Raw genomic sequence first — 19,190 nt, 5'->3', positions numbered from 1 at the left:
AAAATTTCACAATTTGTATGGAAGCACAAAAGACCCCTAGCAACAGATGAATGGATAAAGAAGAAGTGGCACATATATACAATGGAATATTACTCAGCCATGAAAAGAAACGAAATCAAGTTATTCGTAGTGAGATGGATGGACCTAGAGTCTGTCACACAGAGTGAAGTAAGTCAGAAAGAGAAAAACAAATACCATATGCTAGCACATATATATGGAATCTAAAAAAAAAAAAAAGGTCATGAAGAACCTAGGGGCAAGACGGGAATAAAGACGCCGACCTACTAGAGAATGGACTTGAGGATATGGGGAGGGGGAAGGGTAAGCTGGGACAAAGTGGGAGAGTGGCATGGACATATATACACTACCAAATGTAAAATAGTTGGCTAGTGGGAAGCAGCCACATAGCACAGGGAGATCAGCTCGGTGCTTTGTGACCACCTAGAGGGGTGGGATAGGGAGGGAGGGAGGGAGGGAGACACAAGAGGGAAGAGATATGGGAATATATGTATATGTAGAACTGATTCACTTTGTTAAAAAGCAGAAACTAACATACCATTGTAAAGCAATTATACTCCAATAAAGATGTTAAAAAAAAAAAGAAACCAGCAGAAAATGTGCAATAAATGACATAAAATTCACAGAACAACTACAAATGGCCAATAAACATGAAAAAATATTTAACTTCACTAGGGAGATGAAAATTAAAACAATAAGGTATTTTTCTCTCAACAGACATGCAAAAATTTTAGAGAGTAATAATATCCAGTGATGACAAGGTATGACAATATTCCCAGGGATAATCAAAAACCTAAAAATAAAATGGCCTTCTTGCTAATACTAACCCTACCATTCACTCACTATGTGACTCTGAACAAGTCATCTCCCCTCTCTGGGCCTCAATTTTCTCATCAGTTTTTTTTTTTTAAAAAAAAAAGAAGAAAAACTCAAATCATTAAGAGTATTTGACTTGCTTATGGCACAAAGGTGTGAAGAGAAGGGCAACACTGGCCATGAAAGAACCTTGTAAACTTCACAGCTCAATACAATCCTGTAGCATTCGTAAGAAGGAAAATCAGAGTATTCTCAAAAATAAACTGTTTATTGTTGGCTAGACATTCTATGAAATAAACCGCTAATTTTCCAAAAAACTACAGGAAGAGAGTTAAAAGGAAGAAATATAGGTTCTGTTTTTACCACATGACTTAAGCCCTCTAATCTCTGTGTTTCAGCTTCTGAAGATCTCTAAGGATTCTATAATTCTGTGACAAAAAGAGAAATGAAACCCTGTACTAAAACAGTTGGAATTTACACTCGCCAGAGTCTCTTGCCTGAAGAGGTTAAGTAGATCACAGGCCAGCTTTACGGAGGTATCTAGTTTACTGGTCCATAAAACATTTTTTTACTGCCCAGCCCTCCCTCTTGGTATATACCAAAGAAATAGCAAAATAACAGCATGATCACATCTCCTTAAAGACCTCTGACAAACCCGCCTTGATCTTATATACGAAACACTGACCCAGAAATACACACTACTAGGTTTTGAACCACAACTCAGACTTTGTACCCCACTTTCTCTATAGAGAGCAACTTGGAACAACAAAATCAAGACTATAGCTTAGGAAGGAAACTCTCAGGGGAAACAACTCCGTAGCTCTGTCTGGAGAAATGATGGTAGGAGAAAGAACACCAGCAGATCAAGTAAAACTGTCCTTAAAGGAAATGACAAGAGCTCCCTACTGAAAGAATTAGTCAATGAATATTTATTAAGCCCTGACCCATCCCACAGGAACTATGCTACCCTCAGGAATCTTTTCCTTCAGATCTTCTAAGAACAGTCATAGCCATTTATTTAGCACTTAACTTTCACAAATACTATGTGCCAGTCACTCCACTAGACACTTCCATTTAGGTTAGCCAGTTTCTTTCTCAAACCAAACCTATTACTGAGGAATTACTGCCTCCATTTTACAGATAAATAAATTGAGGTTCACAGAAATTCACTTACCCAAAATTGTGGATCACTATTATTGTTGTTATTATGTATTACTATCCTCATTTTAATGATAAGGAAACTGAAGCTCAGACAGTATAAATAACTATTAAGTTACTAAGTAGCAAAATAGGGTTTTGCCAGGTGGTTCTGCTATTAAAGCCCATACTAGTTCTACTACATCCCCTTTCTTGTTTGATACTAAACCACAAAATGAAAGTAAGACTTCAACTCCAATGAGTATGCAGTTAAAAATAAATGACATGTATAGACTCCTTCTTCAGCTCCTTCCAAAATATAAATGTTATCTTTTCTGAAAAGCAGTAAAGCAGCAGCATTTACTCCCAGGAAAGTCAAAGGGGAAGGTGACTATCCTAAGATTCCCTAGTCAATGGTAGTACAAAAGAAACCAAGGATAGATGACATTGGTCCAAGAGCTTTTTACTGTCATGATGAAATCATACTCCCACATTAGCCAATCACAGTGGGCATCCCAATGGATAATCACAAAATAACCAGATGAATAATTTGATTAGCAAATCCTGACATCACCAGCCTCTTCCAGTGCTTTTAATGGAAAACTTTTCCTGTAAGAGTATCTCTCCCAGGCCATCTGCAATATTCTGACCCTTCAGGCAATGAGACAGGCATCAGGGTCCCGAACTCTGCCTGGCTGATGACCTGAGAAAGGAACAACTGACACTCAACCCTAAATAACTTACTTAAAGGCTTTGTGTGTGCTGGCCCAGAAGCAAGAAACACTACCAGCCTCATAAATTTTGCTTCCTAATAATAATTAAGCAGTCTATCTAGTTTCAGGCCCCAGAAAAGGGAAGAAACCTGGAAGAGCAAGAGAAAAGAAGCTTAATGTTGCAAGGAATGCATCAGAACTCTTTTGTGAGCTGCTAGTGTGGGATTTTAAAAAAAAAAAAAAAGAGGAAGAAGAATACCCTGTTGCCCGATAGCAACTGCTTCACAAATCAGGTGTCTGAAGCACAGGCTCAAACTGGCTTATTCAAAAGGCCAATTACTAGCAAACACTATGATTGCAGCCTTGCAAGTGCTGCTATTTCGTTCTGTTGTTACTTGCTCAGCCCCAAACAGCCAGAAACAGAAATCAGTTCCACAGGTTTCTATTGCCATCAGCTAACAAAAACTCTGTGCTTGCCCTCATAAGCTGGGGAAAAGAGAGAGAATATCACCCTGTTCAAATTTTAAAACAGTCAAGCCTGGACTAGCTTTGCCACTTATTAACTGTATAACTTTGGTCAAATCCCTCAGCATCAGTTTCTTTTTTTTTTTTAATTAATTAATTTATTTTTAGCTGTGTTGGGTCTTCGTTGCTGTGCGCAGGCTTTCTCTAGTTGTGGTGAGCAGGGGCTACTCTTCATAGTGGTGCGTGGGCTTCTCATTGTCGTGGCTTCTCTTGTTGCAGAGCATGGGCTCAAGGCATGCAGGCTTCAGCAGTTGTGGCACGTGGGCTCAGGAGTTGTGGCTTGCGAGCTCCAGAGCTAAGGCTCAGTAGTTGTGATGCATGGGCTTAGTTGCTCCACGGCATGTGGGATCTTCCCGGGTCAGAGCTTGAACCCATGTCCCTTGCATTGGCAGGCAGATTCTTAACCACTGCGCCACCAGGGAAGCCCAGCATCAGTTTCTCTCTCTGTATATGAGGTTTTTTTTTTTTTTTTGGCCTCACGGCACATGGAATCTTAGTTCCCAGACCAGGGATCAAACCTGCACCCCCTGCAGTGGAAGCGCAGAGTCTTAACCACCAGACCACCAGGGAAAGCCCTGTATCTGTAAAATGGGCATAATACAATGGGCTGTACGGATGAAATGGACTAAACTGCACATGACTCTCTTAGTCTCCTTGCCCTTCTGAGGGATACCCTTGATTACAAAGCACCTAACCTAGATTTCAGATTGTTACCCTTTAGAAAAGAGAATATGTTTAATTTCATAGAATATATGAATATTAACTGCAGGATGTTTTCCCTGTCCTTACTCTAGCATCTAACGCAACTATGCACACGATAGGCCCAAGACAATAGCATTCAATAAGGTTTTAACTGCTGAGGAGGATGCCTAGCCCCAATCCCTTTCAAGATAATAAGACTTAAGCCAACCTAGATAAACACCTAATTTTCCCTATCTTACAGAGACTTTCCTTCATTCAAACAGTATTTACTGAGCAACTCTGAGGTGCCAGGCCCATTCTGGGTCAATGCAGAGACAAATATGACAACACGCCAGCGACTACCGAGCTCATGATGCAATGAGGAAGACAAATATTGAAACAGATTATTACAATATAGAAATTGTTAATTTTTACCTTACAGCTCCAAACCAATTCTTCATTGCCCTACTCTGACTGGATTCTGCAGACTACATTTCTCCTTCCCCAGCTGGTTCACATCAGGTTATGCCAATAAAAGGTACTGGAAGGAGACTACAAGGCTAAGGGAGAAAGAAAGGACTTTTTCCAGTGTTTGGTTTTTCTATAAGGCAGCAAGCAGATCAGCATACAGGGGGACATGGTAGATTTGAAGACAGGGGCTCTCCAGGTTCTGAGGCGAGCGCCCTCTAGGCAGTTTCTTCACCACAGCAATAAGCAGCACATTCCTATGAGTGTATTCCATGCACTCTCCTCAGAATCTTGGCCTTGTGGAACTCTCTTTTCTTAAGCTTGTAAGTTCCTTCCTTGTTTGCTTTTCCCTCAGCCTTAGGGATGGTAGTCATTTTCTGCAGTCACCACCTCTATTATACCTCAGAGTTCTCTTTTTATCTCTCTTAGTAGTTAACTACTTTTTACCTAGTTAACAATTCTTTATATTAAATTTTACCTGTTTCAAATTAATGGTGTGACTTCTATCACTTCAACCGGACCCTGACTGCTATAAGTAGGATAAATGCTATGATACTGCCCACGGAGTCCAGCCTCCGTATTTTACAGATAAGAAAACTGCAGTTTCAAAGATTGACAGTAATCTGCTCAAGGTCACACACTTGTAGAACTGAAACTAGAACTCCTATATCCTGACTCTCAATAAATAATAAACATGTATCAAACACTTCTTCTGTGTCCAGGCGCTATGTTGGCTGTTGAAAACACAAGAGATGAACTATAATAAATCCCTGCTCTCAGATGGTCCACTATCTAGATGAGAAGACAGACACTAAAAAAAGAGAAAGTTCTAGGGAGGGGTGACAAACACCAAGACAAAAAGAAATTACTAGCTCATCTCTCTAGTAAGAGATGCTTCCTAGGTGGTCTCATTTTACCACACTTTACTCTCTAAGCTGAAGGATTCCTGAGCTGAATAGAAGGTTAACTTGAAAATAAATCTATAACCAAGGCTCAAGAAATGCAAGTAACCAAACAATAAACCTCCACCCTGGGCATAATCAGAAATATCACTAATGGAAAATCCTTCTAGAATAGGAAGCGACACAGAAACAAATTATGGATGAACACTTGTCGTTATTAACTTAGGAGGGAATTGCATTGGCTTTCAAAGGGCAACAAAGGTTTGGAGAAGAGAGGTAATTATACTAAATAAGCTCTGAAGAAAGGCAAGCAAGAATAGACAGGAGATGCAGGCTGCTTCAGAGAACACTTGCATATTAGGAAGGATATGCCTATGGTGAGCAGATGCTGGCACAGCATGATAGGAAGGGACCCTGGAGCCCTAGACCAGAGAAGAGGCCTGGTTTACCTTACTCTCTAGTTCTAGCTGAATCAAGCTGCCCACTGCTTCCCTCAAAACAACAAGCTCTTTCTTCTTTCTGGGATTTTGCACATACTGTTCCCTCTGCCTACAATGCCCTTCATTTCCTATCTATCTAAAGATCTGACCCTTCTTGTAAAGCACAAATCAATCATCATCTTCACTGTAAAGTTTTCTCCAGTCATTCCCTGTACCCTTGATCTGGGCAGAATGAATCATCCCTTGCTCAGCACTTGTTGTATATCTCTCAATTATAGTACTTTCTTACACTTAATTTCTTACAAATAATGTAATTATTTGTTTGTGTGTCCCTTCCCAACTGGACCATGAGATTCCTAAGCAAGATATTTCCCAGTGTTTATCATTGTTCCTAGTAAGCAGGAGCTCAAAAAGGTATACAGAATTATTCTACTGAATTGTGTAGACAAACTCAACCTTCAAGCCCAAGAATGAATGTATCTTAGAGCCTTAACGCTCCCGGATTCATGATGAATCCCTCCTGGAGTCCAGAACATTTAAGCTGTACTAGAAACTCAGTTATTTCTACTTGAGAGCTTAAGTATTTCCTTGTGCCAAACTGGCAATGCAACTGTATATCTTTAGTGCTTCCACTAAAGGAATTAAAGTTTGTTGCAAGTCCGAACACAACAGTTCTTTATCCTCCTCCTTTACATAAATTGGAAAAATAGACTGAGAACTCTAATCAGCTGAAATCTTCCCAGGGAAGAGGACTTGGCTGTTTACTAACAGTTCAAACTACTGCTAATACCCAAGTGGCTGGCATATTTTCTCTTTTGGCAGCCCATTCATATTGAGGGAGGAAGTATCATGCACTGCAATCAGAGAGTAGGATTTGGAGTCAAAGGAAGAGAATGAGTCCCAGCTCTGCCACTCTTTATTTTGCCAAGTGACCTTGGACAAGTCATTTAATCTCAGTGAGCTTCAATTTCCCTGGGGGGGAAATAGGAAAAATATTACCTGTCCCACTGGGCTACCATAAGGATCAAATGAGGACTATTCCTTATTGCACTGAATTCTCATCTTAGGAATTAACCTTGTCTTTCTGGAACACACAGAGAACTAGGAAGTAAGTTAAAAAAGCATCTTCAAAACCAAACTAACTGCCTCTAATTCTTCACACTTGACTACCAGTAGAGTCCCTGGGGCCTCACTCTTCCTTTAAAAACATATCTAATAAACTCATAATGTGGGAGCACCACAGCTGAAGGCAGGGTTACTATACTGAAAATAATAGTGTTAAGCGAACTGAACATTGAGGGCCTCCCTACAGCCTTCCCCTGCAGCGCCCCCCGCCCCCCAGCTTCCAGACCACTGGCAGCCAGGCCCATAACCTCTAGGAAGGAGACTAGAAGATCCTTCAAGAGAATCTGACCAGCCCTAGTAAAAAGATCTAAAGATACTGACATTGCAGTTGCCCCGCAAATAGCCCAGGCAGATCACCATTATAGTTGAGGTCCATAATCAGTAAGCTCCACCCAAATATTTAAAATTTCCAATCAGTTTTTTAGTATCCCATTTTAAAATACAAACAATCAAGGATTACCAGACATCTGGGGAAAACTCCTAATGAAAAGCAGAATTCAGATCCTATTTATATCAGAAGAAATTTGAGGATGCAAGTGAAAAGTTATTTGAAAGAAAGCATAACAATTATGCTTATCTTGGCCGAAGTTTACCAATGATTAAAAAATCAGATCAGGAATGGAACAGGACAGAGAGCCCAGAGATAAACCCACGCACATATGGTCACCTTATTTTTGATAACGGAAGCAATAATATACAATGGAGAAAAGAGAGCCTCTTCAATAAGTCGTGCTGGGAAAACTGGACATACATGTAAAAGAACAAAATCAGAACACTCCCTAACACCATACACAAAAATAAACTCAAAATGGATTAAAGACCTAAATGTAAGGCCAGACACTATAAAACTTAGAGGAAAATGAAGGCAGAACACTCTATGACATAAATCACAGTAAGATCCTTTTTGACCCAACTCCTAGAGAAATGGAAACAAAAACAAAAATAAACAAAGGGGACCTAATGAAACTTAAAAGCTTTTGCACAGCAAAGGAAACCATAAACAAGATGATAAGCAGCCTCATAGCACAGGGAGATCAGCTCGGTGCTTTGTGACCACCTAGAGAGGTGGGATAGGGAGGGTGGGAGGGAGATGCAAGAGGGAGGAGCTATGGGGATATATGTATATGTACGGCTCATTCACTTTTTTATAAAGCAGAAACTAACACACCATTGTACAGCAATTATACTCCAATAAAGATGTTAAATACAATAAAAAGGTGGAGCAATCAAGAAAAATAAAATAAAATATACAATAGTCTATTTAAAAAAAAAATCAGATCAGGGAATTCCCTGGCGGTCCAGTGGTTAGGACTCTGCACTTCTACTGCAGGGGGCCCAGGTTTGATCCCTGGTCAGGGAACTAAGATCCCACAAGTCGCGCAGCATGGCCAAAAAAAAAAAAAAAAAATCAGATCAGATGGACTTATGCCATCAACCTGATAATAAATAGCTCCTCCAAACTTAATAGTTCATTTTACTGATGGCTATTCACTTCATCAGGGATAAGAGGCATATAGTAAAATAGAGTTTGCTAAGTCTGGGAAGGAGCTATATTGTATCTGCATTTATTTTTCTAATTCTAAAGATATCTGTTGTGTATAGATCTACATAAGGATGGATTGAGTGTCCCAATGAAGGCACTAAAATAAAGAAACCAATGGGTCATAAAAGCATTAAGAGACATCACTGTGCCTACTAATCACTGATGCTACATGTAGTTAGACATCTGTATGTACAAAATTCTAGATGAACCTAGAGAAGGGAAGTCTCTCATCCCATGGCACCTCACCTTCAGAAGTCAGGGAAGACTTCACAGAAAACACAGTAGTTGAGAAGAGTTTTAAAGAAAGAGTAGAGAGCGTCAAGTAAAACAGAAGAACAGGAAAGAGTACAGCACAGCAGAAAGACTATCATGGGCCACAACATACATGAGGATGGAGAGGTTAAGAAGCTGCAAATAATGCAGTGTCACTAGAGCACAGGCAAGAGCAGTAGGAGATGAGCAGAAATCAGATCAAGGAAGACCTTGTATGTTATACAAGGAATTTAGACTCTAACCTGAAGGCAACTTGGAGCCAATGAAGAGTTTTAACAGCATATTAAGATGATTAGATTTGAATCTAGGAAAAGATCATTCTGATGATGATATAACAGATTTTGGGGGTGGGAAAGGGAAGGTTGGTGGCTACAACCTTCCAAGCTATGTACTAACTGTTCCTAAAAGGCAACTCTCACGCTTACAAACGCTCAGCTTACTGTGAAGCAGATTATTCTACCTCTAAGAGACCAGTAGCTACCAGAGACACTCTAATGATCCCCCTGAGGAATGTAGCATCCCAAGGCCTCCACCACCAGGTTCTTTCTATTTCTCCCCTAAGGTCTTCTTTAAAGGCACAAAGATTGTGTTATGTTACCTTGTATCAGAGTATGTCTCTCAGCCTGGTTTTAAGGAAGATATGCATCAACCCCAAGCCCTCACCTCCCAATTCCCAATGACTAGGGCAATTTTCTGCCATTTCTCAGAGCTATATTAAACTAACACATAGATACATGAGAACACACACACACTCATACACACTCATTTGTATACATGTCTGATTTTCCCATGTACACTCCTTCAAGGAGATGGGAGGAAAGATGGAAAGGAATATTTAACAAGCACCAACTTAATGCTTGATTCTTTCCTCATTTCTCTCATTTAATCTCTCATTTAATCCTCACCACAACTTTGAGCAAAGCAGATTTATATTCCCATTTTTAGAGATGAAGAAACTATTTCTCAAAGAGAACAAATGATTTACCCAAGATCACAGAGCAGGTATAAGGCAAAGCTGAGATTTGAAGCCACATGTCTATGGGTTTACCAATGCTTTTCTACTACACCTCACACTAGGTTTCCCTGTACCTTATTTTAGTCATTACTAAATCTCCACTTAGTCGTTGAACTGCATTATACTGAGCCACTCATTGAACAGATCAACAACCTAGAAAAACAACCAAACAGAAGAACCAGGTGCAGATGGAAAACTTGGACAATAGACACAGGCAGCAAAAAGAAAAGAAAGAAGAAAAGACGAGAAGAGGAAAAGGAAAAGGAAAAAGAAAATAAGCAGCAGCAGCAACATCGATTCCAACAAGCTCTTTGGAGCCCTAGCTGATACTGGCAAGTACAGAAATAGCCAAAACTCATGTTGACAGATCTCCATTTCTAAATCTCGTCTCCTCAGCCAGCCCCAGCAGAGTGCCTGGTAAAATACAGCCTAGTCAGGCACACATCACAAATGAATTCCATTAAGCAGATGCAACCTCTCCCTGAGGACTTCTCACTCTTACAGAACCACCAGGAACTGGAGAAAGCTTTTGTTCTCCATCTGAACTACTGTCTACAAGCCCTTGGTGGTAAAGGAAAATTGGATTTGAGAAGATGGCTTGTTAAAGAGCCTAAAACCTAAGGTGGAAAAGGAAGCAATTCACTAAAACCAAGCATTCCGAAACAGAAACTTTCTGTGAGGTGACAAAGAGTGCTGTCATAGTTATGACTTGCCCTCTAAACACAGGGTCCCCAAAGCATCTTGTAGGAGGGGCAGAAGCCAAGACTCATAGACTAGCTCTACCTGCACTGGTCCACAGATATCATCACAGGTTCATACTAACACTATAGATTTTTCTAAAGCAAGAATCACTTGTTTGCAACAACTGTGCTCAGTTACAGAGATTTCACTATAGAAGTATTTTGTTATGGAAAAAGAGTACTATTGTATCAATTAGATCATAAATATAATAAGGGGAGAAAGAAAGGAAACTAAAGGTTAAATAAGATAATGCGGGACTTCCCTGGTAGAGCAGTGGTTAAGAATCTGCCTGCCAAGGCAGGGGACAAGGGTTCAAGCCCTGGTCCAGGAGGACCCCACATGCCACACAGCAACTAGGCCCATGCGCCACAACTACACTCTAGAGCCCTCAAGCCACAGCTACTGAGCCCTGTGCCACAACTACTGAAGCCCGCATGCCTACTGAAGCCCACACGCCTAGAGCCCGTTCTCTGCAACGAGAAGCCACTGCAATGAGAAGCCCATGCGTGCACTGCAACGAAGAGTAGCCCCCGCTTGCCGCAGCTAGAGAAAGCCTGCGCTCAGCAAAGAAGACCCCACGCATCCAAACATAAATAAATTTATTCTAAAAAAAAAGAAAAAGATAATGTAAGTAAAGAGTCTAGAAACTGAGCTGGCACAAAGTAGATGTTTAACCAGTGTCTGCTCAAGTGAACTGAAAAAGACAAATTAGCATTTGTTTAGTATCTGCTGATTAATAAAAATAACCTAAACAGCTTTTGTATACTTTACCTTGCTTAATCCATAAAATAATTCAGAACAAGTGTTAATTATCCTCATTTTATATATAAGAAGAGAGGTTCAAAAAAATTAGCAACTCGGTCATTTAGTTATTAAGGGACAAAAGTTGTGATTTGTTCACAGTATCAGAAAGTTATAAACTGAGCAAAAAAATAATAATGCCATCTCATATTTGCTTTAAAGTTTTTCACTGCACAATGAAACATGTGGAGGTAAACAGTGGGCTGGGAAATGGAATACCTGAGTTCTAGACTTAACTGTGCCAAACTGGTATGCAGCTTAAATGAAGTCTCTTTCTTCCCCTTTCTGGATTTTAATTTTCTCACCTAACTCAACAGCGGTACAACATTTAACTTAAAGATGAGTTATATTATCTTGAAATTCCAGGAATATTGTATATACAATCGAGACTCTTTACTGGACAAGAAATGCTCCCTTATTGCCCAGTATTTACTCTACTCTCCCTGGCCACACGTTCAGGATTAACAGCTTACCTCTACCTGTCCATCAGCCATTCGTAAGCCAGAAGCATCCTTTACGGTACAGCTCCCCACCTGTGCTGGATGCTTCATTAAGTGTAAAGCTGATACTATAGTTTGCTGGAAGCCTGGTGCACAAATGTTACCTGAAGATGAATAAATCATTCCAGTTGTGTTGGGTTGCAATTGTAAGGATAGCAGCTGTGGCTCTGAAAACAGATGGTCTTATAAGGATGGAGGACTTGGCTCCTATCTGATTTTCCTAAGGCAAGCAGGTTTGGGTCAGCAGGAAGCCTGGCTGGGAAGTGCCGGAGTAGAGCTAGCATTCAGTGATGAGGAAAGGTGACAGAAATGCACAGGTAGTTTCTTTCCAAAATAAATGAATATATCAGAGGCTGCAATTACCAGAATCCCAAGCCCTTACTTTTGTACCTACTCATCAACTTCTAAATCATTTTCTTTTCAGTCCAACACTTTCTTCCTTGATTTTTCAATACAAAGGTGAGTTCAGGGAGAATGCCTAGCAGAGCCCAGGCACAAGAATAGAACTTTAAGATCTGCTGACTAGAACAACTTGATAAAACAGAGTAAAATAACTTGAAAAAACAGAGAAAAACGAACTGAATTTACCAGATGATAGTGGAATGAGTGTCTAATGACACAGCTGATAATAGTAGATGTGCAGTAAACATATATTTAATAAAGTAACGTGCCAGGCAACATTCTAGGTGTTGTACATATACTGTCTTTTAATTCTCAAGACACCCTTTCTTTTATCTCCATTTTGTATATAAGGAAATTAAAACTCAGAAAAGTCAGGTACTCTGCCCAGTCACACAGCAAATTAAGTGACAGGAGTCAGAAATGACCCCCCAGGGCTAAATGATTCCAAAGCTCTATGCATTGTTTGTCAACCTCCTGTCCAACCAACAGTGGCCTTCTTGAGGTTCCTCAAACACAGCTAGCAGACTCCTACCTCTGGACCTTTCTGCTTGCTATTTCCTCTACCTTCACATCTTCTCAACGTTTTCTACTCTAGATCATTCAGGGCTCTGCTCAAACGCCATCTCTTCAGAGAAGCTTTTCTTGATCATCCCCCCCAACATATACTGTTCCCTTACTTTGCTTTATTTTTTTATTATGACACTAAAATTGTATTATTTATTAGTTTATTTGTTTGCTTACTGTCAGTCTCTCCCACTAGAATGAAAGTTTTTTGGTTTTTGGTTTTTTTTTTGCGGTACGCAGGCCTCTCACTGTTGTGGCCTCTCCCGTTGCGGAGCACAGGCTCCGGACGTGCAGGCTCAGCGGCCATGGCTCACGGGCCCAGCTGCTCCGCGGCATGTGGGATCTTCCCGGACCGGGGCACGAACCTGTGTCCCCTGCATCAGCAGGCGGACTCTCAACCACTGCGCCACCAGGAAAGCCCCTAGAATGAAAGATTTTTGAGGACAAGGACTTTTTCTTGATCACAACTGTATCCCCTGTGCTTAGAACAGTGACTAGTACAGTGCAGGTGCTCAACAAATATTCAGTGAATCAATGAATGAATCCTGTGATCAAAATCACAGAGCTCTAGAATATTAGTGTAAAAAAGTACTTGTTACAGGGCTTCCCTGGTGGCGCAGTGGTTGAGAGTCCGCCTGCCGATGCAGGGGACACGGGTTCGTGCCCCGGTCCGGGAAGATCCCACATGCCGCGGAGCAGCTGGGCCCGTGAGCCATGGCCGCTGAGCCTGCACGTCCGGAGCCTGTGCTCCGCAACGGGAGAGGCCACAACAGCGAGAGGCCCGCGTACCGCAAAAAAAAAAAAAAAAGTACTTGTTACATAGCATAAGGAGCACTGGCTTTGCAATCAGGCAGATGTGGGTTCAAGTCTCTAACTGACTATGACTGTGTGACTTTGGACAAGTCTCTAAACTTCTTTAATTTTAATCTGTAAAGTGGGTATAAAAAAATAAGGCCCATAGATCTATTATGATGATTAAATCCAATAAACACATGAAAATGTTTTATGCAAACTATAATGTGTTATATAAATATGATGAGAAATTATGACAATGAGAAAAAGTTTAGAGACAATCTAGTCAAGGCTTTCACTTCAGAGATCACTCTAAGGCCCAAAAAGGTAAGTGAACTGTCCAATGTCCCACAGTTATTTAGAACAGAAAAATAATTAGACTCTAGGTCTCCAGGCAACCAAGCTGGGACACCTGCCATTACCCCCCAAACTAGTTGACCTCTGGTATTCTACTTTCTCTTGATTCTTCTTGTACTTCACTGGCTGATCCTTTGATCTTCTCAACCCTACCCCCGCCCCACCACCACCTAGGTCAGCGTGTCCAGAGCTCAAATGTCAGATCTCTTCTCTGCTCTATCTATACACATTTCTTGGGTGATCACATCTACTCCATGACTTTACATATACTAATGATTTCCATTTCTGACCTGGACTTCTCTGAATTCCAGACTTGTATATCCAACTGCCTACCCAACATCTCCTTTTGGTTGTCTTACAGCCATCTGAAATGTAATATGTCTAAAATCAAACACTTGACCTCCCTCTACAAACCTGCACCTGCCAGTCTTTCCCATCTCTGAAAACAGCAACTCCAATCTTATAGTCACTCAAGTCAAAAACCTTCCATTGACTATTTTCTTAATCTCATAATCCTCAATCTATCAGCAAATTCTGTCAGCTCTACTTTCAAAACATATCCTGATTCCAACAATTTCTTACCACCTCTACTGCTACCACACTGTCTCAAGCTTCCTTTATCTCATTCCCTAACTCTTGCTACAGCTTCCTATCTGATTCCCCTGCTTCTGCCCTTGCCCTATCCATCCCCTATCCCTCTCTCCTCAGAAGCCAAAATGATCCTTTTAAATTCAATTAGAGCATGTCACTCTACTCTGTTCGAAATCCTGCAATGGTTTCTCATCTCAACCAGAATAAAATAAAGGTTATTACCATGGGCTACAAGACACCATGTAATCCGGATCCATTCTACCTATCTGATCTTACCCACTACCACTGTCCTCTTTGCTCATTACACTTCAGCCACACTGCAGTAAAATTAAATTTTAACACCAACATTCATGTTGTTTGGGAACCACTCTGAAGTGGCCAAAAGCAAAGACCAAGAATATGCAAGCATTGGACTCCTTAATGTGAACAGCAGGAACATTCTTTCCCTCCTTGTTGTTCATTGATAAACTGAGCACAACCCCACCTCAGGGATTTAATGCTTACAGTTCTCTCTGCCTAAAGCATTCTTCCCTCAAACTATTAATATGACGTGTTCCTTTATTTCATAACATCTCTTCTCAAATTTCACCTCACCAAAAAGGCCTAGGTCAACCAATCATATCTAAAAGAGACCCCTCCTGGGAATTCCCTGGCAGTTCAGTGGTTAGGACTTGGCACTCTTATTGCCAGAGGCCCAGGTTTAGTCCTGGTTGGGGAACTAAGATCCTGCAAGCTGTGTGGCACAGCCAAAAATAAAATAAATAATAAAAGTAAAAAAAAAAACAAAAAAAAAAAAAAAAAAAAAAAAAAAAAAAAAAAAAAAAAAAAAAAAAAATAATAAAAGTAAAACAGACTCCTTTTCAATAACTCCCTTTCCCCATACATTGCCTAATTTTTCATATCTCTGCCCACTAGAGTGCCATTGAAATCAGGGACTTTAATTTATTCACTGATATATCCCCAGTGCCAAGATTGTATGTGCTCTATAATCCATACCAGCAATCAATTTAGCCATTAATTATTTTGTAATTAATATCTTATGTCCTCAATCTAGTCTTCCCCTAAACAGACTAAATATTATTTTCAAATGAAAATCTCTCAATTCTGGATATCCTCTCTGAGAACTTTCAATTCAACTAGTGATAATGTAGAAGTAATTTTAAAAGGAGAGTATGGTAAAATGAAGCCATATTTTTCTTCTTCTGGGATCCTCTTATAATCAGCTAACAAATCAGTAAGTATTAATAAGCACCTTTAGGTACAGAGCACCATCTTATTAAAGAAGGATATTACCTAGCTAGGTAGTAAAACATAGAGAGGTACATAAAAATAGTAATAAGATGGATAATAAACACATGAAAAGACACTCAGCATCATTAGCCATCAAGGAAATACAAACCAAATCACGGTGAAACACCATTCAATTCACATTCACTAGGATGACCAAAATAAAAAAGACAAGTGGTGGAGAGGATGTGGAGAAACCGGAACCCTCATACACTGCTGGGGGGAATAAAATGGTGCAGCCACTTTGCAAAACAGTCTGAAGTTCCTCAAAGGGTTAAACATAAAATTACCCTGTGATCCAGCAATTTCACTCCTAGAATTTATTTCTTCTACCTAAGGGAAATGAAAACATATAACAAATATCCACGCAAAAACTCCATATACAAATGTTCACAGCAGCATTATTCATAATAGCTAAAAAGCAGAAACTACCCAAATGTCTATTAACTGATGAATAGATAAATAAATGTGGTATATCCATACAATGGAATATTTTGCAGTAAAAAGGAATGAAGTATTGATACATGCTACAACATGGATGAACCTTGAAAACATTATACTAAATGAAAGAAGTCTGGTCATAAAAAGCCAACTACTATATGATAACTTTTATATGAAATATCCAGAATAGGCAAATCTACTGTAGAAGATAGATTAGTGGACTTCCCTGGTGGCACAGTGGTTAAGAATCCCCCTCCCAATGCAGGGGACATGGGTTTGAACCCTGGTCCAGGAAGATCCCACATGCCGCGGAGCAACTCGGCCCGTGTGCCACATCTACTGAGCCTGCGCTCTAAATCCCGCAAGCCACAACTACTGAGCCCACGTGACACAACTGCTGAAGCCCGTGTGCCCAGAGCCCGTACTCCACAAGAGAAGCCACCACAATGAGAAGCCCACACACCACAACGAAGAATAGCCCACACTCGCCGCAACTAGAAAGAGCCTGCGCGCAGCAACAAAGACCCAACAAGAAAGAAAGAAAGAAAAGAAAGAAAGAAAGAAAAGAAAGAAAGAAAGAAAGAAAGAAAGAAAGAAAGAAAGAAAGAAAGAAAGAAAGAAAGAAAGAAAAGAAAGAAAGAAATTTATATTTTAAAAAAAGAAGATAGATTACTGGTTGCCTAGGGCTGGTGGAGATGGGAGAAGTATGGGTGGCTGCTAAAGGGTACATGTTTCTTTTGCAGGTAATGAAAATGATCTAAAATTGACTGTGACAATGGCTGCACAATTCTGTGAATAAAAAAGCACTGAACTGTACACTTCAAATGGGCAAATTGTATGGTACATGGATTATAGCTCAATAAAGTAAAAAAAACTTTAAAAATATAATCTGGGGTTTATTTCAGGTTCCATTTATCAACATTCTTACCATTCACATTCAAATTAACATTTATTCAGGGTAGGATTTTCATCTCACAGCAGCAGCTATCAAATTGCTCACCAGAGCTCATCTTCAGACAGACTTTGAACAAGTCCTTGGCATTAGGAGATAAAATAAGAGCTTATAAAAGCCAAGCACAGATGAGACTGGCCTTGGCTGTGGTTGCCAAATATATGGAATTTCTAAAAATTAAAATAGTTTTTGTAAAACAGTAAATAAAAAAAAATTTAAGGAAAAAGAAAAGTTAACATTTATTGAAGGCTAGATAACTCTCACTTTATTTTACTCAATACAACCAAAAAGGCTGTGAGACAGGAGTTATCAACTCATCCATTTTGCAGGTAAGAAATCCATAGCTCATAAAAGTTAAATGATTTAGGGACTTCCCTGATGGTCCAGTGGTGAAGACTCCACGCTCCCAATGCAGGGGGCACAGGTTCAATCCCTGGTTGGGGAACTAAGATCCCTCATGCCGCATGGTGCAGCCAAATAAATAAATGATTTCAGACCTATAGTAAATTATCAGAGCCAGGAGTTGGTCCTGCATTCACTATCTCCAAATCTAGGGCTCTTTCTCACCTCTCATCCCCAACTTCTTGCTAGTAAGCATAATTAAGACCTAGCTGTAGCACTTACTCATAAAAGTAAGTACTAAGAACTAAGAGATCATAAGAACACATTTATAATCACAGATTAACAGAATGATGATCAAAACTGTATAACACAAAATCCAATATCCCTGCGTTTAACTACTGGGTCAGCAGTGCTATGCTACATGAAAAAAGAGTTGGCTGGATCTGATTCCCAAGGTCACCTATGTGGGGGGAAAAAAGAAAGAGAGAAAGACAAAAAAAAGTTCACAGCATTCCCCAGTAAACCAATCAAGAACCATACACACTTCAGATGGGTTTGTAACTGACCTTGGTAATTCCTGAAACAAGACATCTTAATGATACCACCAAAAGCACTTATTAAAAAGCTAGGCTGTGACAAGGAAGTTTTTTGGGGTGATGGAACTATTCTGTACCTTGACTGTGGTAGTGATTACACAAATCTAAGCATTATTAAATTCTGACACAGAAAGGTCAACTCTACTGTTAACTTAAAAGTAAAATTTAAGGGGCTTCCCTGGTGGCGCAGGGGTTAAGAATCTGCCTGCCAATGCAGGGGACAGGGTTCAAACCCTGGTCTGGGAAGATCCCACGTGCCGCGGAGCAACTAAGCCCGTGCGCCATCAACTACTGAGCCTGTGCTCTACAGCCTGTGAGCCACAACTACTGAGCCCGGCTGCCACAATTACTGAAGTCCGCACACCTATAGCCCACGCTCTGCAACAAGAGAAGCCACTGCAATGAGAAGCACGCGCAGCACAACAAAGAGTAGCCTCCACTCGCCGCAACTAGAGAAAGCTCGCACGCAGCAACGAAGACCCAACGCAGTCAAAAATAAATAAATAAATTTATAAAAAATAAAAGTAAAATTTAAGAAAACCTGCATACATATTAAAAAGTAAGCTGTTGTGCATCAAAAGACATTATCAACAGAGTAAAAAGGCAACCCATAGAATGGAAGAAAATATTTGCAAATCATATATTGATAAAGGATTAATATCCAGAATATATAGATAACTCCTAAAACTCACAATAACAACAACAAAAACCTGATTCAAAAATGGGCAAAGGACCTGAACAGACATTTCTCCAAAGAAGATATATAAATGCTCAATAAGCACTGAAATGATGCTCAATATCACTAATCATTAAAGAAACACAAATCAAAACCACAATGAGATACCACCTCACACTCATTAGGATGGCTATTACCAAAAAAAAAAAAAAAAACAGAAAATAACAAGTGTTGGTGAGGATGTGGAGAAATTGGAATCCTTGTGCACCATTGGTGGAAATGTAAAATGGTATTGCTGCTGTGGAAAACACTAAAACGTTTCCTCAAAAAATTAAACAAAGAATAACCATATGATCTAACAGTTTCATTTCTGGGTATATACTCAAAAAAACTAAAAGCAGGGTCTCAAATAGATGTTTGTACACCTGTGTTCATAGCAGCATTATTCACAATAGCTAAAATGTGTAACCTAAGTATCCATTAACAGTGACT

General features: G+C 40.0%; 1 protein-coding gene and 1 non-coding gene across 3 annotated transcripts in view; one reads left to right on the top strand and one right to left on the bottom strand.

Annotated features, from left to right (window-relative positions):
• Nucleotides 1-19,190, bottom strand: part of FAM168A (family with sequence similarity 168 member A) — a 183,919-nt gene that overhangs the window by 106,174 nt on the left and 58,555 nt on the right. The gene's annotated exons all lie outside the window — the stretch shown is intronic.
• Nucleotides 8,113-8,185, top strand: TRNAR-UCU (transfer RNA arginine (anticodon UCU)). Its single transcript has one exon. It is a non-coding gene; the product is annotated as a tRNA-Arg (tRNA).

The sequence above is a fragment of the Neophocaena asiaeorientalis genome, unplaced genomic scaffold (assembly GCF_003031525.2).
Source record: "Neophocaena asiaeorientalis asiaeorientalis breed wild unplaced genomic scaffold, Neophocaena_asiaeorientalis_V1.1 scaffold263, whole genome shotgun sequence".
Lineage (NCBI taxonomy): Eukaryota > Metazoa > Chordata > Mammalia > Artiodactyla > Phocoenidae > Neophocaena > Neophocaena asiaeorientalis.
Note: the sequence above shows the minus strand (reverse complement) of the source record. Positions and strands in the feature narration are given on the sequence as shown.